Source organism: Oncorhynchus masou, chromosome 30, assembly GCF_036934945.1.
Source record: "Oncorhynchus masou masou isolate Uvic2021 chromosome 30, UVic_Omas_1.1, whole genome shotgun sequence".
Lineage (NCBI taxonomy): Eukaryota > Metazoa > Chordata > Actinopteri > Salmoniformes > Salmonidae > Oncorhynchus > Oncorhynchus masou.
In genome coordinates this window covers 51,635,077-51,658,448 of record NC_088241.1, presented here as the reverse complement: position 1 = coordinate 51,658,448, position 23,372 = coordinate 51,635,077, and the positions used below count along the sequence as shown (strand labels likewise).

The window sequence follows — 23,372 nt, the reverse complement described above, 5'->3', positions numbered from 1 at the left end:
CATCAATATTCATCAAAGAACAGCACAGCTCAGCAACGCACCACAACACAGCACCATAGATACTGTACCTCTCTCACCCTGTATATTTTAGCCAGCCCAGAGCAATATAACTTGCATTCTAGACGGCCCTACTGTACGGTATGTTGGAGCAGAGAGCAGAAGTCTGAGCAAGACAAGGCTGCATTAACTCATCTCCCCATCGCTTCCCTTCACCATCATGTGATTAATGGATCCAACCTGCTAGCAGTGACAGCTGCAAGAACAAGCTTTGCGTGTGTGTTGGCTGTGAAAGACCCATGCTCGGCATATGAGCGGACTCTCTGATGTCACACAGCATCAAGAGAAGCTGCTATTGCCATGTGTGATTCTCATCACATGCACACGCACACACATGATTCTCCAGCCTAGAGAAGACATGCTAACAGAATACAGAATAGGGAATAATGTGCTGTAGTTTGTAGAGCTATTTTGTATGACGCACACAGCGTCTGGCTGCCAGTGTTCCGGCTGACTCTTTGATCTTTCTGAGATGCCGTCCGCTCTAAAGGGAATCCCACTGGGACCAACTCATCCCTCTGATGTCATCTCTCTATCTCTCTCTCTCTCTTGATCACTCTGTTCTCTCCCTAGTTCAGAAGAGGAAGTTGAAGTATTTCCGTCTCTATCTATTTACAGTAAGAGCCTAAAAATAAAATATATTTTGGTTCTGAACCGCTCTCAAGAGCCACATGGTGTGTGTGCGTAAATGGGCGTCTGTTTGTGTGTGTTTCTGGTCCTGTGAAGCTATAAGCTGTCCCAGCACCAGCATCTCTATACCATTCTATTCCTTATCACCCTCAGAACACACTGCACTAAACAAAAGTGGGGAGAGAAAAGACATGCACACACATACACACACATACACACACACGCAAACACACACACACACACGCAAACACACACACACACACACACACACACACACACACACACACACACACACACACACACACACAAACACACACACACACACACACACACACACACACACACTCTGTCCACAGCCCTGGTGTGACAGCAGAGATATGTTTAGTAGTAATAGCTCTGTAATGACTAAATCACCCCGGCAACAATGAAGCTCTATTTTCCTTTCAGAAGCAGAGGGGTATGGCTATGGGCAGTTAGTTAGCCACAGGGTGTGTATGGAGGATGGTGGGAGGAGCAATAGGAGCACAGGCACATTGTAATGATGGCTTCCATATGTTTGATGTGTTTTATACGTTACATTTATTCCATTCCAGCCATTACAATGAGCCTGTCCTCAAATAGCTCCTCCCACCAGCCTCCTCGGGTGTGTGTGTGTTTGTTCCCATCCTGACTAAAGTCTGTTTCTATCAGAGGAGAAAAGGTTCAAGGCTTATTCTCCCTCTCCTAAACCATAATCCTGCCTTTTTAAATGTACAAACGCTTACAAAAATCTAAGATGGAAGCATTCATCTATGTAACGTATCCAATTAGCTCAATGACTGGTGCATTCGCAGCAGATTATGAATGCTTATCACAAATTATTTTACAACCATACAAATATGGTTTCAAAAAGAAGCTTCATCAAATGTACTCTCTATGGCTGCGGTTGTCACAGCTATGCAAACACAACCGTGACTAATTAAAAAGCATCCTAACGGAATTACTCCACTCCTCTCTTGTCCCCCTTTCCTTGGAACCTGACCAGTGTCTCTCAGCACGAGTGAGGCTGCTCTCCATGGTGCTGAATCTCTCTCTCTCTCCCCGCTGGGGCCTCAGTGAGTAGTTAACCTCCTGCACTGCCTCTGCCCCACACCTGTGTGTGAGTGAGTGAGTGAGTGAGTGAGTGAGTGAGTGAGTGAGTGAGTGAGTGAGTGAGTGAGTGAGTGAGTGAGTGAGTGAGTGAGTGAGTGAGTGAGTGAGTGAGTGAGTGAGTGAGAGAGAGAGAGAGAAATGGGAGAGATGTCGTTATCCTCCTACAGTGTTGGGCAAGAGTTGATTTGTGGACAATGCTGAAGAAATAGCTTTTAATGGGGCTGATTTGAGAAAAGAAAAGCTCACAAAGAGTTAGCAGAGATGGGGATTATTTCAAATTTAAGGTTGATATGCTTTGTGCGTGCCAATCCCATCGATTGTCTAAAACCAATACAGGCTGATTGAAAGGGCGAGAATGTAAACGCTGGAATGAGCTCTCTCACATATTCACACTGTTCTCTGGTAGATTGCCAAACTAGTGTTCAAAAGGCCTTTTTAGATATTTTATTAAATAGAAGACTTCAGCACACACACACACACACACACACACACACACACACACAAAGCATACATACGAACGAACACACAGGTGTCATGTACATGGTATTGCAACTGGTGACGCCAACTTGACATTTCAAACCATATACAGAGCTTAGTGAGTTCTATACACTGATGCCCTGGGTGCTCGATGGTAACCTGTTGACCCTCGAATCGCCCCATACTGATTTTGTGTGTATGTGTGTGTTTGTCCCAGCGTGAAATCACCCCCATCCACTGAGTTTGCCCACCACAGAGCTCCTTGGCTGGGCTTGAGGCTGGGGAGAGAGGTCCATGGAGCTCCATCTCAGTCCACAGGCTGAGGTACTGAATGCACTGTAATGGATGATGCATAACTGCTGCCTTAATAACCATACAGTATACATACTATATATAGTATCTCACTGTGCATTCAGACTGTGTGTGTGTCCGTGTGTGCGTGTGTGTGTGTGCGTGTGTGTGTGCGTGTGTGCATGCGTGTGTGTGTGCGTGTGTGTGTGCGTGCGTGTGTGTGCGTGTGTGCGTGCATGTGTGTGTGTGCGTGTGTGCGTGCGTGTGTGTGTGCGTGCGTGCGTGTGTGTCATGGCAGCTGCCCCATCCAGTTACAGTCAGCAGAGGATGGCAAGTAGGAACAGACACTATGGAGTTAAATCATTACATCCACACAATACAAAGCCTACTCCCGCAGTAATGTTCTGATGTAATGTTGTGAAACACTGCTGGGTACAACAGACTAGATCATCATCAGTCACCATTGGATCCCACAGCATAAATGTAATGCAAGGGGAATCCTGAGATAATCAAAAACATTACCCTCCAGTTTGCCCTTCATTTCAGAACCAAGTTTTTTTTTTAAACGTCACATACATGTGGACACCTGCTTGTCGAACGTCTCATTCCAAAATCATGGGCATTAATATGAAGTTGGTCCCCCCTTTGCTGCTACAACAGCCTCCACTCTTCTGGGAAGGCTTTCTACCAGATGTTGGAACATTGCTGTGGGGACTTGCTTCCATTCAGCCACAAGAGCATTAGTGAGGTTGCGCACTGATGTTGGGTGATCAGGCCTGGCTCGCAGTTGCCGTTGCAATTCATCCCAAAGGTATTTGATGGAGTTGAGGTCAGGTCTCTGTGCAGGCCAGTTAAGTTCTTCCACACCAATCTCGACAAACCATTTCTGTATGGACCTCACTTTGTGCACAGGGACATTGTCATGTTGAAACAGAAAAGGGCCTTCCCCAAACTGTTGCTACAAAGTTGGAAGCACAGAGTTGTCTAGAATGTCATTGTATGCTGTAAAGTTAAGATTTCCCTTCAATGGAACTAAGGGGCCTAGCCCGAACCATGAAACACAGCGCCAGACCATTATTCCTCCTCCACCGAACTTTACAGTTGGCACTATGCATTGGGGCAGGTAGGCTTCTCCTGGCATTGGCCAAACGAAAATTTGTCCGTCGGCCTGCCAGATGGTGAAGCGTGATTCATCACGACAGAGAATGCGTTTCCACTGCTTGGCCATGGAAACCCATTTCATGAAGCTCCCGACGATCAGTTCTTGTGCTGACACTGCTTCCAGAGGCAGTTTGGAACTTGGCAGTGAGTGTTGCAACACATATACTGTTTTTACACACTACAGGCTTCAGCACTTGGCGGTCACGTTCTGTGAGCTTGTGTGGCCTACCACTTCGCGGCTGAGACGTTTTTGCTCCTAGACATTTCCCCTTTACAATGACAGCACTTACAGTTGACCGGGGCAGCTCTAGCAGGACAGAAATTTGACAAACTGACTTATTGGAAAGGTGCCATTCTATGACGGCGCCACATTGAAAGTCAATGAGATCTTCAGTAAGGCCATTTTACTACCTACAGTGCCTTGCGAAAGTATTCGGCCCCCTTGAACTTTGCGACCTTTTGCCACATTTCAGGCTTCAAACATAAAGATATAAAACTGTATTTTTTTGTGAAGAATCAACAACAAGTGGGACACAATCATGAAGTGGAACGACATTTATTGGATATTTCAAACTTTTTTAACAAATCAAAAACTGAAAAATTGGGCGTGCAAAATTATTCAGCCCCCTTAAGTTAATACTTTGTACCGCCACCTTTTGCTGCAATTACAGCTGTAAGTCGCTTGGGGTATGTCTCTATCAGTTTTGCACATTGAGAGACTGACATTTTTTCCCATTCCTCCTTGCAAAACAGCTAGAGCTCAGTGAGGTTGGATGGAGAGCATTTGTGAACAGCAGTTTTCAGTTCTTTCCACAGATTCTCGATTGGATTCAGGTCTGGACTTTGACTTGGCCATTCTAACACCTGGATATGTTTATACTGACAGGTTGGACAGAGATACAGGGCAGTAGCCACTATACTGACAGGTTGGACAGAGATACAGGGCTGTAGCCACTATACTGACAGGTTGGACAGAGATACAGGGCTGTATCCACTCTACTGACAGGTTGGACAGAGATACAGGGCTGTATCCACTCTACTGACAGGTTGGACAGAGATACAGGGCTGTAGCCACTATACTGACAGGTTGGACAGAGATACAGGGCTGTAGCCACTATACTGACAGGTTGGACAGAGATACAGGGCTGTAGCCACTATACTGACAGGTTGGACAGAGATACAGGGCTGTAGCCACTATACTGACAGGTTAGACAGTGGCAGCACACACTAGGCCTAATTGGCCCAAACATCAGTGAGAATGGAATAGGATGGACCACAATGCAGAGGTCAACAACACAGCCTAAATGCCATATACTGTCCAGTAAAGCAACTGAAATAATCATTGGCTATTCAATATGGCTGTGTCTGTCACGCCCTGACCATAGAGAGCCTTTTTTATTCTCTATTTGGTTAGGTCAGGGTGTGACTTGGGTGGGGAAATCTATGTTTCTATTTCTTTGTTGGCCTAGTATGGTTCCCAATCAGAGGCAGCTGTTTATCGTTGTCTCTGATTGGGGATCATACTTAGGCAGACCTTTTTCCCACCATCAGTTGTGGGATATTGATTTTGTTAGTTGCTGTTTAGCCCTGCAGAACTTTACGTTTGTTTATCTTTTGTTTTTTTGGTGTTCATCAAAATAAAGAAAGATATTCTCTTACCACGCTGCACCTTGGTCTCATTCATATAACGACGGACGTAACAGGATCCATCTCGTTTTGAGGTCTTAATGCACATGGCTGAAAAAGGTGGATATGGATCCCAGTCCTGGCCTTTGGTCACCCCTCAAATGCAATCCCATCACCAGGATTGAATAGAAAGGAAATGGTTGATAAACCCGAGAGTGGGGGAAGAAATCCTATTCTAACAGGTGTGTATCACAGATGCCACACACTGACACCTGCATACAAGGACAACCAAAACAGGTGCATTCAATATCGTTTCTCACACGTGATTTCCCACTTGACCAGTCAAAAGGATAATACCATGGTACTGCTTCTCAGACATAAACACACACATACACACACACAGCCATAGTCAATACATCTCTTCACTGCTAAAAACATGTCATTATGTTGCTATCCACTCAGGCATGTTTATGCATGTTGTGTCAGTTTATAAAAGAACAGGCGACTGTAACCAACCACGCGCCAGTCGACTAGCTGTATGGATGTGTATATTTTTTTCTGCTGTGGTGCACACACAGATGATATTGTGTTTAGAGGCCGGACACTTACAATACATCAATGTCATGTGTGTAGACTCTATACAACCATTGAATTATATGATGCTAGAGAGGGGAAAATGCAGACCATATAATTTAGTGCACAGGCAGAAAAATGAACCAGACAAAGCTAGAAATGTGTGTCCAACATGAGATAACAGCTATTGTCCCTACTCCCTCACCTCATACACACACTCACAGACTATCACACACATACACATACTCGCACTCTCACACACACACTCACACTATCACACAAAAACACAATCTCACACATACACACTCTGATACACACTCCCAAACGCACATCCCTTCCACCTCCTCACCCCTACGTGAGGGATAACTCTGGGATAGATTGTTCACGACTGGGGAAATCATGATGATCGTTGCGCAACAGGCATGGCTTCACTTTGATGCTCAATTAGCCTTAGGAGACCTGGCTAGCCCAACCAATTACCAATTTGCTGCGTCGGGGAGCGCGACAGGAAGGCACAAACACTGTGCATGCGGTGCGGTCAACACAGACGTATCGCTATCACTGGGCCTTTGCTTGTATGCTAATGCTCCTTTCATTTGGTTAAAAAGACACCATTGGAATAATTGATGATAAATATAGCACTGCACATTATGTTGTGATTTCTCCCCCTTTCTCTCTTTCATTCTCTCACAATTTTACTTTGCCTTTCTGTGTCTCCCTCTCTCTTTCAAGCATCAACTCTATCACGGTCTCTCAGTTTTTCTCTTTGTCTCTCTCTGCCTCCCTCTACCCCTCTCCCTCTATGTCTCTTCCTCCAGAATGGAGGGATATGTGAGGGAGGAGGAAAAGATGGAGACCCATCGCAGAGTGGCTCATTAGAAAACAGAAAGAGGAACTACTGTCTAGCTGGCTACTGGCAACATCCCAAATATTTCTCAACAGCACCCTGCTCTCAACTCTCCTTTCCTTGTACCCACTCTTTGTTTCCTCTCCTTTTTCCTTTCCCTGGTCCTTAGTCTCCTTTCTTAGGACCTTTCCAATGCTCTTGTCCTTGTTCTTGCTAAGGTTGTGTGTCATTAATAAATTCATCCTCCTGGCATTCCCTTACAGGCTGCCTGCCTTCTATTGTTGTTTTGCATGAGACTATTCTCACCACAGCCCTGGTCTACAACACCATAACCCCTGGGCCACCAGGTCTACAACACCATACCTCCTGGACCACCAGGTCTACAACACCATACCCTCTGGGCCACCAGGTCTACAACACCATACCTCCTGGACCACCAGGTTTACAACACCATACCTCCTGGACCACCAGGTCTACAACACCATACCCCCTGGACCACCAGGTCTACAACACTACACCTCCTGGACCACCAGGTCTACAACACCACACCTCCTGGACCAGCAGGTCTACAACACTACACCTCCTGGACCACCAGATATACAACACCACACCTCCTGGACCACCAGGTCAACAACACCATACCCCCTGGACCACCAGGTCTACAACACCATACCTCATGGATCATCAGAGTAAGCCTATAAACAAGCACAGGAGTAGGACAGAGCTGATGTACAGCACCAGTCAAAAGTTTGGACACACATACTTAAAGTATTTTTCTTTATTTTTACTATTTTCTACATTGTATAATAATAGTGAACACATCAAAACTACAAAAGAACACAAATGGAATCATGTAGTAACCAAAAAAGTGTCATCTAATGCAGCGCTCCATCACTCTCCTTCTTGGTCAAATAGCCCTTACACAGCCTGTAAGTGTGTTGGGTCATTATCCTGTTGAAAAACAAATGACAGTCCCACTAAGCGCAAACCAGATGGGATGGTGTATCACTGCAGAATGTTGCGGTAGCCATGCTGGTTAAGTGTGCCTTGAATTATAAATAAATCACAGACGGTGTCACCAGCAAAGCATACCAACACCATCACACCTCCTCCTCCATGCTTCATGGTGGGAACCACACACGCAGAGATCATCCGTTCACCTACTCTGCATCTCACAAAGACACAGTGGTTGGACTCATCAGACCAAAGGACAGTTTTCCAATGGTCTAAAGTCCATTGCTCGTGTTTCTTGGCCTAAGCAAGTCTCTTACTATTATTGGTGTCCTTCCGTAGTGGTTTCTTTGCAGCAATTTGACTACGAAGGCCTGATTCATGCAGTCTCCTCTGAACAGCTAATGTTGAGATGTGTCTGTTACTTGAAATCCGAGGTGCAGTTAACTCTAATGAACTTATCCTCTGCAGAAGAGGTAACTCTGGGTCGTCCTTTCCTGTGGAGGCCCTCATGAGAGCCAGTTTCATCATAGCGCTTGATGGTTTTTGAGACTGCACTTGAAGAAAGTTTCAAAGTTCTTTACATTTTCCAGATTGACTGACCTTCATGTCTTTAAAGTAATCATGGACTGTCGTTTCTCTTTGCTTATTTGAACTGCTCTTGACAAAATATGGACTTGGTATTTTACCAAATAGAGCTATCTTCTGTATACAACCCCTACCTTGTCACAACACAACTGATTGACTAAAACGCATTAAGAAGGAAATAAATTACACAAATTAACTTTTAAGGCACACCTGTTAATTGAAATGATTTCCAGGTGACTATCTCATGAAACTGGTTGAGATAATGTCAAGAGTGTGCAAAGCTGCCATAAAGGAAAAGGGTGGCTACTTTGAAAAATCTCAAATATATAATAAATGTTGATTTGTTTAACACTTCTTTGTTTACTACATGATTCCATTTGTGTTATTTCATAGTTTTGATGTCTTCACTACAATGTAGAAAATACTAAAAATAAAGAAAAACCCTTGAATGAGTAGGTGTGTCCAAACGTTTGACTGGTACTGTATATATACAGAAGAAGTGGGAGGAACAACAGTGAGTTTAATCAGAGCGGAAGAGGTGAAGCGAGAGGATTTACTCCGCCCAAAATCTGTCCGTGTGTGATAAGCCCTTTTTTCTATGGAGGTCTATGAGAAAGTGTGGAATTATGTGAAGCTTATTTGATCGAATAGAACTGTTGTAATGTTAATGGCTGTTACAAATGTACTGATATAAGTGGATGTACATGGCATTCCAGTAACTTTGAGAAAAACTACTTAGTTGTGCCTGTTGTTCACACGTGTATCTGCCCTCTCATTGGCTAGAATGATTCCACCTGATCTGGCCTTCTCCCGCCTGCCTTCCATCATTGAGGACACGTATTTCCATTGTTAGAGTGGTCATTCGACTATCTTGTCAATATAATAGATCATATTTGGTTTAATGGCGCATGGCATGTATCTTCATTCTCTACATGGCCAGGGAAATGGAGATAATTGTATAGGCATTCAGCAGTAGCATGTTCAGGCCTGTATGTCATTATCATTACGCAAGCTCATACTGTATATACATCCTATCATTAATACTAGTCGACTGAACTGATATAAATATGGAACAATCAACAAATGTCAAAGGTCATTCATAGATGTGTGGAATGACAGTCTTAAACCACACATAGAAAAGATCATTCACACTCATATTTAGCCTCTCTATCGCTTCATCATTTGACATGCACACACGTGCACACACACTCAAAGAGAACACTAACTCACAGGGAAACGTTCTGGAACAGTGTCAGCATTCTGTCATGTGATGGGTTGCCAATGAACTGGGCCAGCAGATCAATAGACCAACCAACAGGTTCTTCAACACAAAACACCTTCACTCCCGTTGCAGAGAAACAGAAAGGATATATTCACCTCGCTGTACATTCATCTGCTCACATAATGAAGGACAAGGTGCCTCATGCCCACTGCACATAAAGAGGCTAATATTTAGGAAATTACTGGAGTGGATAGCTAGAGGGAGAGAGAGAGACAGAGAGATTCAGCACCATGGATAGTCGCCTCAACGCTTGCATTTGAAGAGATTGTGTGTGTGTGTGTGTGTGTGTGTGTGTGTGTGTGTGTGTGTGTGTGTGTGTGTGTGTGCGTGTGCATGTGCGAGTGTGTGCGCGTGTGTGTTTCTGTGCATGCATGCGTGTAAGATGACTTGACATTGAGTTGATGGGATCCCCTTAAGGTTCCTTAAGGAGATTTGTCAATGGTGCCCAATTCGTTATTGATGTTGGTGCCCAAATAATCCACTTACAGAAACTCTATTTTATTTACATTGGTTAAGCAGAAGTGCCTTGATAATAGTGGTGATGATGCTCCTGGGTATGCACTCTGCTCCAACCCAGCTGATCTATGTATAGATGGAAATGCCCTGACAATCTGAAGGCATGCCAAACATCACCCCCACCCTACTTTCTTCTTCCCCCTTCCTCCACCTCTTCTCCATCCCCAAGTCAAAATACTGCGCTGTGCCAAACAGCCGATACAAAACCCTCCCTCCCGCCACAGCTATCGATTAAACCAAGACAGTGGTGAGAAACGGAGACCTCTCATTTCTCCCTGCTTTTATCACCACCCCAAACACCATCCATCTCTTTCCTTCTGTTTCTCGCGCCTGTCTTTGCAGGCGCATTGTTCCGTTTTAGATTGACATTAATCTCCAATGGACGCTAGTCTATTTAAGCAGTATTCCATGTAGAACAATATCAAAAGAGTATACAGCTACTGTATGTATGAATTTATTTTAGTTAACATTTCCATGCTCTCTCTCTCTCTGTTCTCTCTCTCTCTAAATCTCTCACGCGCTATCTAAATTTGGGTCAGTCGGTGTAGTGAACTCGAGCCAAATCCTCACGCGCAGAACCGCCTCGAGTGAGCGAGCTCAGCTCTGTCAGAATTGAACGGATTTCCCCATCACCACGGTTCCTTCCTAATCATATCTACATGAAGCCTACATAACGGGCTATAAACCTATTATCAAGTTAGCGTTTATGCATCTTTAAGCTACTTCACATAACCGCTTCAACTGCGAACACAATTCTGCAACCGCAAAACGACACGCATCAACAACATTCACATTCGTCCTCTCCCGGGGTAGAACACCTATTCTCCCAACCTTCACTATGACAAGGTGGAAGAGTAAGAACACGAGGAGGAGGAGGAGGAAATGAAGCTGAGAATAAACACACAAAAGCGGGATGACTTTGCACTTACCGAAAAAAATCCTGGGTTACGTCAACAACGACACTTATTATCCACGTCTTCCCTTAGCAGCTTTCAATAGTATGCTGTGTGCTCAGAACGGAACCGCTCTCTCACTGTTCCCTGCAGGGGGTCTGGGGGTGGACCGAACATTCGCTGGATGATTGCCGGGACAGGCATAGGCGGGGAGAGGAGAAAAAGAGGAGGCGGCGAAGCGGTGGTCGGCTACAAAGCAAAAGACTGGAGCGAAGTACTGCTGCGCACTGGAACAAGAGGCAAGAACGCTGGAGAGGCAGGCTAGGCAGCTCCCCCGGTCTGAAGCTAACACACATACTATACTCACACACGCACCGCAGCATCCAGATTGAGGCTCACGTGTAGAAAGAGTGCCATCTTCAGGTTGAGAGAAGCATCTCTTCTAACTAGAATTAATGGGGAGAAATATATGTGTGATGTTGTGCGTGCGTGCGAGATTGCTGGGCATTGAGTTGATGGATCGTTTAAAGGTTCCTCAATGAGCTTCAGTGAAATTCGTTATTGATGTTGGTCCCCAAATAATACACTAACAGAAACACTTTTTTTTTTACACTGGTTAAGCAGAAGGGCCTCCCCCCACCCTACTTTCTTCTTCCCCCTCCTCCTCCACCTTCTTCCCCCTCCTATCCATCCCCAAGTACTGTGCCCTCGCCACAGCTATCGATTGAACGAAAACATAGGGGAGAAAGGGAGACTTCTCATTTCTCCCTGCATCTTCAGGTTTGAGAGAAGCATCTCTTCTAACTGGAGTTAATGGTGAGAAATATTAAACATTATTATTGTGTAACATTGAGAAAGCCAAAGTGCATAATGTTTAAGGAGGAAAACATCAATAGTTGACTTGGGGCTTGGTTGAAACTACGGTTTTAGTGACTAAATCATCATACTTTAAAACAAGTTGATAATTCGTTCATGGAGATTGGTGAAAGTCCCACATTGATAAACTTGCACAGGTACAAACACACACAAAGGACTCCCAACACCAGTGGTCAAATCAAATCAAATTGTATTGGTCACATACACATATTTAGCAGATGTTATTGTGGGTGTAGCGAAATGCGTGTGTTCCTAGCTCAAACAGTGCAGTAATATCTAACAATTCACAACAATACACACAAATCTAAAAGTAAAATAATGGAATTCAGAAATATATAAATATTAGGACTAGCAATGTCAGAGTGGCACTGACTAAAATACAGTAGAATAGAATACAGGAAAATAGTATATACACATGAAATGAGTAAAGCAGTATGCAAACATGATTAAAGTGACTAGTGTTCCATTATTAATGTGACCAGTGATTCCATGTCTATGTATATAGGGAAGCAGGATGAGTCACCGGGTGGCAGTGGGGTAAAGTACTTACACTTCCGTTCGAAAGTTTGGGGTCACTTAGAAATGTCCTTGTTTTTGAAAGAAAAGCAATTTTTTTGTCCATTAAATTGATCAGAAATACAGTGGAGATAGTTAATTTTGTAAATGACTATTGTAGCTGGAAACGGCTGATTTTTTATGGAATATCTACATAGGCGTACAGAGGCCCATTATCCACAACCATCACTCCTGTGTTCCAATGGCACGTTGTGTTAGGTAATCCAAGTTTATAATTTTAAAAGGCTAATTGATCATTAGAAAACCCTTTTGCAATTATGTTAGCACAGCTGAAAACTTGTGCTGATTAAAGAAGCAACAAAACTGCCAAGAAACTGAAGATCTCGTACAACGCTGTGTACTACTCCCTTCGCAGAACAACACAAACTGTCTCTAACCAGAATAGAAAGAGGAGTGGGAGGCCCCGGTGCACAACTGAGCAAGAGGACAAGAACATTAGTGTCTAATTTGAGAAACAGATGCCTCACAAGTCCTCAACTGGCAGCTTCATTAAATAGTACCTGCGAAACACCAGTCTCAATGTCAACAGTGAAGAGGCGACTCCGGGATGGTGGCCTTCTAGGCAGAGTTCCTCTACCCAATGTCTGTGTTCTTTTGGACATCTTAATCTCTTTTTTGGGGGGGCCAGTCTGAGATATGGCTTTTCCTTTGCAACTCTGTCTAGAAGGCCAGCACTCCGGAGTCGCCTCTTCACTGTTGATGTTGAGACTGGTGTTTTGCAGGTACTATTTAATGAAGCTGCCAGTTGAGGACTTGTGAGGCATTGCCATGCAGCCATGGGTGAACAGGGAGTACAGGAGGGTGCTGAGCCCGCACCCTTGTGGGGCCCCTGTGTTGAGGAACAGCAAAGTGGAGGTGTTGTTTCCCACCTTCATCGCCTGGGGGTGGCCCGTCAGGAAGTCCAGGACCCAGTTGCATAGGGCGTGGTTCAGACCCAGGGCCCCGAGCTTAATGATGAGCTTGAAAGGTACTATGGTGTTGAAGGCTGAGCTATAGTTAATGAACAGCTTTCTTACATAGGTATTCCTCTTTTCCAGATGGGATAGGGTAGTGCCATGGTGATTGCATCATCCCTTGATTTGTTGGGGTTATATGCAAATTGAAGTGGGTCTAGTGTGTCAGGTAAGGTAGAGGTGATATGATCCTTACCTAGCCTCTCAAAGCACTTCATGATGACAGAAGTGAGTGCTATGGGGCGATAGTCACTTAGTTCAGTTACCTTTGCTTTCTTGGGTACATGAACAATGGTGGACATCTTCAAGCAAGTGGGAGCAGAAAACTGGGATAGGGAGAGTTTGAATATGTCCTTAAACACTACAGCCAGCTGGTCTGTGCATGTTCTGAAGATACGGCTAGGGTTGCCGTCTGGGCCGGCAGTCTTGCAAGGGTTAACACGTTAAATGTCTTACTCACTTGCCATGGAGAATGAGAGCCCACAGTCCTTGGGAGCGAGCCATGTCGGTGACACTGTGTTATCCTCAAAGTGGGCAAAGAACGTGTTTAGTGTCTGCAACATGGCTGTTTTTTCCTTTGTATTCTATGATTGTCTGTAGACCCTACCACATACTGTACGTCTCGTGCCTGAGCCTGTTTGATTGCCTTACAGAGGGAATATCTACACTGTTTGTATTCGACCACATTTCCAGTCACCTTCCTATGGATAAATGCAGTGGTTCTCGCTTTCAGTTTTGCGCGAATGCTGATGTTTATCCACGGTTTCTGGTTTAGGTAGGTTTTAATAGTTACAGTGGGTACAACGTCCCCTATACACTTCCTGATTAACTCAGTCACGTGTCCGAGTATACATCAATGTTATTCTCAGAGGCTTTCCGGAACATATCCCAGTCCGCATGATGAAAACTATCTTGAACCATGGATTCCGATTGGTCAGACCAGCATTGAATAGACCTTAGCACGGGTATTTCCTGTTTGAGTTTCTGCCTTCAGGAAGGGAGGAGCAAAATGGAGCCGTGATCTGATTTGCCAAAGGGAGAGCGGGGAAGAGCCTTGTAGGCATCCCGGAAGGGGCAGTAGCAGTGATTGAGTGTTTTAACAGTGCAAGTACTACAGTCAATGTGTTGATAGAACTTCGTTAGCGTTTTCCTCTAATTTGTTTTGTTAAAATCCCCAGCTACAATAAATCTGGCCTCAGGATATGTGGTTTCCAGTTTGCGCAAAATCCAGTGTAGTTCCTTGAGGGTTGTCGTGGTATCGGGTTGAGGGGTATAAGTTCCTTGAGGGTTGTCGTGGTATCGGGTTGAGGGGGAATATACACGGCTGTGACTGTAACCGAAGAGAATTCTCTTGGGAGGGAATACGGTCAGTATTTGATTGTGAGGTATTCTAGGTGGGGTGAACAAAATGACTTGAGTTTCTATACGATATCACAATCACACCATGAGTAGCTAATCATGAAACATACACCACCACCTTTCTTCTTCCCAGAAAGTTTTTTATTACTCTCTGAGCGATGTACTGAGAGCCCAGATGGCTGTATGCACAGGGACAGTATATCTTGAAAGAGCCTTGAGTGAGAGAAACAGAGTATGTTACAGTCCCAGATGTCTCTCTGGTAGGAAATCCTTGCCCTGAGCTTGTCTACTTTATTGTCCAAGGACTGAACATTAGCAAGTAACGTACTCGGAAGCGGTGGATGGCGTGCACGCCTCCTGAGTCGAACTAGAAGTCCTCTCCGAATATCTCTTCTCTGCCGGCGGTGTCTTGGAGCAGCTAATGGGATAAGTTGCCCTGGGGGGTACGAACAAAGGATCCAATTCGGGAAAGTCGTATTCCTGATCGTAATGCTGGTGAGTTACCACCCCTCTGATATCTAAAAGTTATTTCCGGCTGTTTGTAATAACACAAAAAAACGTTCTGGGCTATTAATATAAGAAATAACACACAAAAAAACTATATACTGCAAAGTTTCTTAGGAGCTAGAAGCAGAGCTGCCATGTCTGCCATCTTGCTAGTATATATTTGGTCCAAGGTCGTTCAGTGCTGCAGATAATGGAGTAGTATGCTAGCAGTAGTTCACATGGTGCTGAGCTGGTCATGGTCTCTCTCATGAGGTAGATTTTTGATGATAGACTGAAAAAAAACGGGGAAAAAAATAGAACTGTCTGTCCAGCCTGGTAGCAACTGTTAAGCGTCAGTCTGGTACGCTTTTTCTAAAAGATAGTGAGGCATAAGTCAATATATTGCATTCAAGGCAAAAAAGTTGATTGTGATAAATCTGCGAAGGGAAAATTTGTGAAAGACTCAGACAGACATGTCTCGGTCTATCCCTCCTCTCTCTCTTTTATCTCTACCTCCTCTCTCCCTCCTCTCCCTCGCTCTCTCTCACCCTTCCTCTTCTGTCTTCCCTCCTTCACCCTCTCTCTCCTGTCTCTCCCGCACTCTCCCCTTCTCTTCCCCCCTCCATTCTCTCTCCCTCCTCTCTCCCACCTCCACCTCTCTCCCACCTCCACAGACAGGATATTGATGCACAGATAATCTGCATGTCTATTTGTTGACTCTCTCTCTCCCTCTCTCCTTTACCCTTCTTCTCTCTGTCTCCCTCCTCCACCCTCCATTCTCTCTTCCTCTTTCTTGATCTCCCTCCCCCTCCTTTCATCTCTCTCCCATCTCTCTCTCTCCCACCTCCACAGATGGCTGTCTGTCTGAGTCTTTCACCAATTTACCCTTTGCAGATTTATCACCAATTTTTTTGCCTTGAATGCAATGTACACCTCATGTGTACTCCTCATATATGCCTCATGACGAATATCTTTTTGCAAAAGCATACCAGACTGACACTTAACAATGATATCATGTTGGCAGGGCAGTGTGGAGACCTTTCAAGGGGCAGGTGCTCAAAATTAAAATTTAAAAAAGTTTACGCACCCATTTAACATTTTTAAGCATAGGCCTATTTATTTCTGCAACAACACACTCACTCATCACAAATGTTAAGTTACAGTGCCTCCTAAAGACATGGTTGACATTGGGGAAAAGAGGTACATTGTTTCAGCCAATCATTGATATTGATGTTAATCTGCTAGTTAGCTAGCTCAATTATTTGTTTTGCTCATTATGATTTATCTTTAATGCTCTTAAATAATAACTTCATAATATAATATTCAGAATCTTCTAACTCATGATATATGGCCAGCTCGCTAGTGGCTTGTGTGACTATTGTAGTATATGGTGGTTAGCTAGAGTCTAGACTAGCTGTGTTGCTGCTGCACTGACACACGTGCAACTCCCGACTGAAGAAGGGATGGAGTTGGGTTGGAGGGTTGTACAGCCACTCCTCTCTATGTCTTTTTGCCTCTCTCTGCTGCACATTGGCTATCAACCAACCAGACCGAATACTGATATTGATGTAAATCAAGTGTTATCAAGTGTTGATCAAATGTTATGCTGCTGTGGCAGTACTGTTGATTTTTAAACTAGGTAGCTGTATTTACAATAATATATACAGTACCAGTCAAAAGTTGACACACCAACTCATTCCAGGGTTTAGCTTTATTTTTACTATTTTCTCCATTGTAGAATAATAGTGAATTTATCAAAACTATGAAATAACATATATGGAATCATGTAGTAACCAAAAAAGTGTTCAAAAAATATATTTTATATTTGAGATTGTTCAAAGTAGCCAACATTTTCCTTGATGACAGCTTTGCACACACTTGGCATGGAGGCCTGATCAGCTAACCAACGCTTGAGAATCTGTAGAGCCAGCTGAGGCATGGAAGCCTGGTGAGCTAGCTGAGGCATGCCCGGTAGCTTCAGCAATGGAAGCCTGACGAGCCAACCGAGGCTTGAGAACCTGTCGGGCCAGCTGAGGCATGGAAGCCTGACGAGCTAGCTGAGGCATCCCTGTTAGCTGAGGTTAATGGAAGCCTGACAAGCCAACCGAGGCTTGAGAACCTGTCGGGCCAGCTGAGGCATGGAAGCCTGACGAGCTAGCTGAGGCATCCCCGTTAGCTGAGGTTAATGGAAGCCTGACAAGCCACCCGAGGCTTGAGAACCTGTCGGGCCAGCTGAGGCATGGAAGCCTGACAAGCTAGCTGAGGCATCCCCGGTAGCTGAGGCAATGGAAGCCTGACGAGACAACCGAGGCTTGTAAACCTATCGAGCCGACTGAGGCATAGAAGCCTAACGAACCAGCTGCCCTTGGACCCAACTTCACCAAAAATACTATTGCTTCCCTTTGGCGAGGCGTTAAACTGTAAAGTCTCAGGAAAGAACCAAAGGGAATGACAGATATAGGGGAGGTAATCAGGAAAGTGATGTAGTCCGGGTTAGTCTCATAAGGCACAGGTGTGCGTAACGATGGTGACAGGTGTGCATAATAATGAGTAAACTGGCAACAATGTGCGCCAGAAAGGGGGAGCGGGAGTCGACGTGACACCTTGAGACAATTGAGACATGGATTGTGTATGTGTGCCATTCAGAGGGTGAATGGGCAAGACAACAGATTTAGGTGCCTTTGAACTGGATATGTTAGTAGGTGCCAGGTGCACCGGTTTGAGTGTGTCAAGAACTGAAAAGCTGCTGAGTTTTTCACGCTCAACAGTTTCCCCTGTGTATCAAGAATGGTCCACCACCCAAAGGACATCCAGCCAACTTAACACAAATGTGTGAAGCTTTGGAGTCAACATGAGCCAGCATCCCTGTTGGAATGCTTTTGACACTTTGTAGAGTCCATGACCTGACGAATGGAGGCTGTTTTGAGGGCAAAAGGGAGTGCAACTCAATATTAGGATTGTGTTCCTAAAATGTTGTACACTCAGTGTATATAGTGTGTATGGCACCTTAATTGGGGAGAACTGTCTTGGTTGGAAGGGAATAAGTAGAATGGTACCAAATACATCAAACATGGTTTCCAAGTGTTTGATACCATTCCATTTCCCCTGTTCGGGCCATTATTATGAGCTGTTCTCCCCTAAGCAGCATCCACTGTTGTGTATATATAGTCTAGTGAGTGTGTGTAGAATCAGTGCAAGATAGAGTCAGTGCAGATAGTTTGGGTAACCATTAATTGACTATTAAGCAGTACTATGGCTTGGGGGTAGAAGCTGTCTCGGAATCAGAAAGCCAATGTTTCGGTAACATTTGCCGGATGTTAGCAGAGTGAACAGTCTATGGCTTGGTTGGCTGGAGTCTTAGGCAATTTTTCGGGCTTTCCTCTGGCACCGCCTGATATAGAGGTCCCGGATGGCAGGGAGCTCGGCCCCAGTGATTTACTGGGCTGTCCGCACCACCCTCTGTAGTGCTTTGGGGTCCAGGGCGGTGTATTTGCCATACAAACCGGTGATGCAACTAGTCAATGCTCTCTATGGTACAGCTGTAGAACTTTTTAAGGATCCGAGGGCCCATGCCAAACATTTTCAGCCTCCTGCGAGGGTGCTACCGTACCCTCTTCACGACTGTGCGTGTGTGTGTGGACCATGATAAGTCCTTAGTGATGTGGACACCAATGAACTTGAAGCTCTTGACCTTCTCCACTACAGCCCTATAAGGTGTGCTCTCCCCTCTTTCTCGTATAGTCCACAATCAGCTCCTTGGTCTTACTGAGGTTGAGGGAGAGGTTGTTGTCCTGGCACAACACTGCTAAGTCTCTGGCCTCCTCCCTGTAGGCTGTCTCATCCCCGCTGGTGATCAGGCCTACCCCATCATGCCGTCAGAAAACTTGATGATGGTGTTGGAGTCGTGCGTGGCCACGGAGTTGTGGGTGAACAGGGAGTACAGGAGGGGACTAAGCACACACCCCTGAGGGGCCCCCGTGTTGAGAGTCAGCATGGCGGAAGTGTGTGTGTGTTTTCTATATTTCTGTGTGCCTATCTTATTTTTCCTTTGAGGGTCAATTCTAATATTGTATAATCAAATGAAATTGATTCCCCTACTCATGGACTTAAACATGGTGGCTGAATATAACTTGTCTATTTGTTGTTTAACTGCCTGTTTCTGATATGGTTTAGAATCATTGATAGGCTACTGTATAACATGTATATTTACAACAAACAGGTAATAGACAATCAATGGTCAATTTGTTTTAACATTTAACAATTTACTCATTACTGACTCACTACAACTCAGTAGGAAACAGACATACAGATGGAAGTTACCTATAGCCTACATTTATTCAGAAATTCGGTCTCAAGTATTTCGTCATTGTTTAGCTCAGTCTAACAAACATTTCATACTCATGGTACTTACTGGTTCTGAACAGCTGTGGTATTTGGTATTTGTATGTAGCTATGTAATTATCTTGAAAAGTTTATTCAGCTAAGATTTGTATGTAAGTCAATTTCCTTTTTGGGTTTTGTAGCCAACATGTAACATTTTGCTTTCGCCATCAATTCACTAAACATATGGACATCCTGCACTTGCACATGTAATTAAACCATTCTGCACTTGAAGACCTTTTTTGCAAGCACGCCTTCCTGTCACCTCCTTTGTCCGTAAGGGTCAATTATTTTACACCCACAATGACACATACACAGTCTTGTACAGCTAACCTTGTGGGGACACACAATTCAGTCCCATTCAAAACCCTAACCCTAACCCGTACTCTTACTCTAACCCTAACCCTAGCTCCTAACCCTAAACCTAACCCTAGCCCCCCTAGAAATAGCATTTGACTTTGTGGGGACCAACAAAATGTCCTCAGTTGGTCAAATTACGTTTGTTTTCTCATCCCCACAAGAATAGTTAAACACGTCCACACACACACACACAGGAATTCAGTCTTCACAGTTCAGTTTAACATATCATCAGTGTTTGTTGAAAGCAAAACATTGATTTAATCATTGTAAAATGATGACAGTGTGCATTGACACCAATCAACCCAGTAAAACCAACACCCAAATAGCAGATTTATGTCACTCTTGCTAAAAGTAATGAACTATATGGGGAATAGGGTGCAAGTCAATGAGATGGCTGGAGACTCGACCAGTGAGATGAATAGATATGCTAGTTCCCTTAACGGCAATGAACTTGACTCTTGCTCTGAGGACATGATAAGGGAAAAGACACCTTTTAAGATGAGAAGCACATTTTTACTTCCCAAAATAAATCCCGCTCTTGAACCATACTACCTTCTAGTTGAGAAAGATGTATATAATTTCCTGGCTAAGAAACGAGAATACAACTATACATGGTATTCCACAATATATCCAAAGCAGAAAAATGATCCCTTACGGCAGTGGTTCCCAACCTTTTCGGTTACTGTACCACCAACTGAATATTGCTCAGCCTGGAGTACCCCTGAAGTACCTCCTTATGTGCATTTTACCAGTAGACCTATGCTTCCATGAGTCTTCTCACCTCCTGTGGATAGGCCAAGTACCCCCAGGGGTCCTACTACCCATGGTTGTGAACCACTGCCTAGAAAAGCTGCTGACAAAGGAGGTGCAAAAGTGATGCAAAATGCTGCAGACTATGAAAAGGAAATTCTGCGACAACTCAGTGATGATGAATTTGACAATAATCCCTAGGGATCCTTCTAATCATTTCATGTATACACTGTCTGCGTTTTTTAATGAAGGGGAACAGAATATGGGTGTATGAAAGTTGACTGCCCAACCACACCTGTCATATACACCCTTCCCAAAAATCCACAAGAGCATGACGTCACCTGTACCAGGCAGGACCATTGTGAGTGGTAACAGATCTGACAAAATAACATTTTTACCTTTTGTAGACCATTTTTGAACCGTGGGCAAGCTCTCTACCCACATACATCAGAGACTCAATTGATTTTGATCAATCTCCTGAAATCTGTGGACCACATACCAGAACATTATATTCTGTGTACTTTTGTTACCAATCTACTGTATATACTAACATCCCCCACCAGGGCAGCTTAGAGGCCCTCAAGTTCTACCTTATTGAACGTCTCCCTAATGCTCTTCCCAGCACCAATTGTATTGTGTGCTTGGCTGAACTGGTACTAACCTCCAACTATTTTCTCTTCAGAGGAGACTTTTTCTGACAGAAAAAGAGGCGAGGTTATGAGATATCAGGTATCAGTGTGTCAGTATGTTTACTCAAGCTTCTTCTCATAGGAACACTGTAGCCTGATATCTCTGGGGTCAATTTTCACCACAATATATTATAGGACGGCTCTCTGTGTGTGTGTGTGTGTGTGTGTGTGTGTGTGTGTGTGTGTGTGTGTAAATGGCCAATAGGTGGTGCAATTGAACCTGAAAACTCACTGCATCTGTCAAATACTTTCAAATCCTTGAGCTGCCCTTGACTTAAGAACACTGGAACCAATGGAATAGTCCCAAAAGGGGAAGTATATTACATTTGACCCAGGTCTGGTATAAATATCTGATTGAATAGGACAAGTAGTACAAACTCTTATATCAATCGATATTCCATAGATGTTCAGGTTACAGTTCGCTTTATTTCACAGACCACTACATAACAGAAATTACACTCGATTTGGTCTTATTTAGCAAAATGTTAAATTGTGTTTTTTACATTGGATAAAAGTAGAGACTCAGAAATAGAAAATGGTGCATCATACATTGCAGTTGAGGAACAATGGGAAAGTAATTCTGCATTGAAAGTTGATAAACTTGTAATGCCACTTTTGAGAAAATGGCCCTTCAATATTTTGGTACACCTACTGGAGAGCTCTTCTTTGTCTACACCTATTCAGAATTGTTCACAGCCTCTTAAGCCTTAACCCCACCCATCTCTTTAAGGATTTTACATCTGAGGCCATGTGCTAAACATTAGGCTTTAACTAGCCATGCAAATGGATTATTGAGATATAAATAATATTACTACACAGATCATACACGTAATATTTGGTAGCTAGCCAGCAAGCTAACGTTCACTAGCTAGCAAACAGTACGCTTTAACTTGCAATGAAAACGACTTTATGACCAAATTAGAAATGTATAATATCTGAAAATGTATCTAGACTCATACCCATATATGGATGAATGCTTCATGGCAGTGTGTCTTTACCGTTTGGTTTATAGCTAGCTCCAGCTTGTTTGGCCCATTGTTGTGTGAAGTCACTCTGGTTCACACTGACCGTGTGCAGAAAGTCACTATTTTCCACTGATCTTTGTCGATTGCACCGGCTAAATGTTGCGGCTAAGTGGTGGCAGGTAGCCTAGTGGTTAGAGTGTTGGGACAGTAACCGAAAGGTTGCTAGATCAAATCCCTGAGCTGACAAGGTAAATATCTCTCATTCTGCCCCTGAACAAGGCAGTTAACCCACTGTTCCTAGGCCGCCATTTTAAATAAGAATTTGTTCTTCACTAACTTGAATAGTTAAATAAAGTTTTAATAAAATAAAAACATCAATTCTGGGCAGCAATATTGTTGAGAGCAGTAGCAACACTTTTGCATTTTTCCATGGCTAACGTTGTATCTTTCAAAAAATCTGCGGTAGCAAGGATTTTCTACACATTTTTAAATTGTATTTTTTCTTTTTTCTTTCACCTTTATTTAACCAGGTAGGCCAGTTGAGAACAAGTTCTCATTTACAACTAACAGCACAGAGTTACACATGGAATAAACAAACTTACAATCAATAACACAATAGAAAAGTAGATATACAGTGTGTGCAAATGAAGTAAGATAAGGGAGGTAAGGCAATTTGGCAAAATAGGATATAGGCCAAGAGGCAAAATAATTACAATTTAGCAAATAAACACTGGAGTAATAGATAGAGTCAAATTTCACGTGACCATTGAGTCACTACTCCAAGCTCTGCTTTTGCTGATGGTCATTAGTAGCCTACCAAACTTGCTAACTGACTAACACTTAGCACTCTATTGTCCCTCTAACCACTCTGACATCAATGTAAATATAATCGAAAATCTAATCAAACACTTCATTAGAGCTCTTGACTGGACCTGCACCTACGCTTGGCACACTC

At 43.8% G+C, this 23,372-nt stretch overlaps 1 protein-coding gene across 1 annotated transcript in view; it reads right to left on the bottom strand.

The window, feature by feature from the left end:
* Positions 1-11,282, bottom strand: part of LOC135522735 (catenin delta-2-like) — a 401,912-nt gene extending 390,630 nt beyond the window's left edge. The window contains exon 1 of the mRNA XM_064949274.1: positions 11,060-11,282. The gene's annotated coding sequence lies outside the window, so the exon portion shown is untranslated. The remainder of the gene's footprint in view (positions 1-11,059) is intronic.
* Between the last annotated feature and the right edge of the window lie 12,090 nt (positions 11,283-23,372).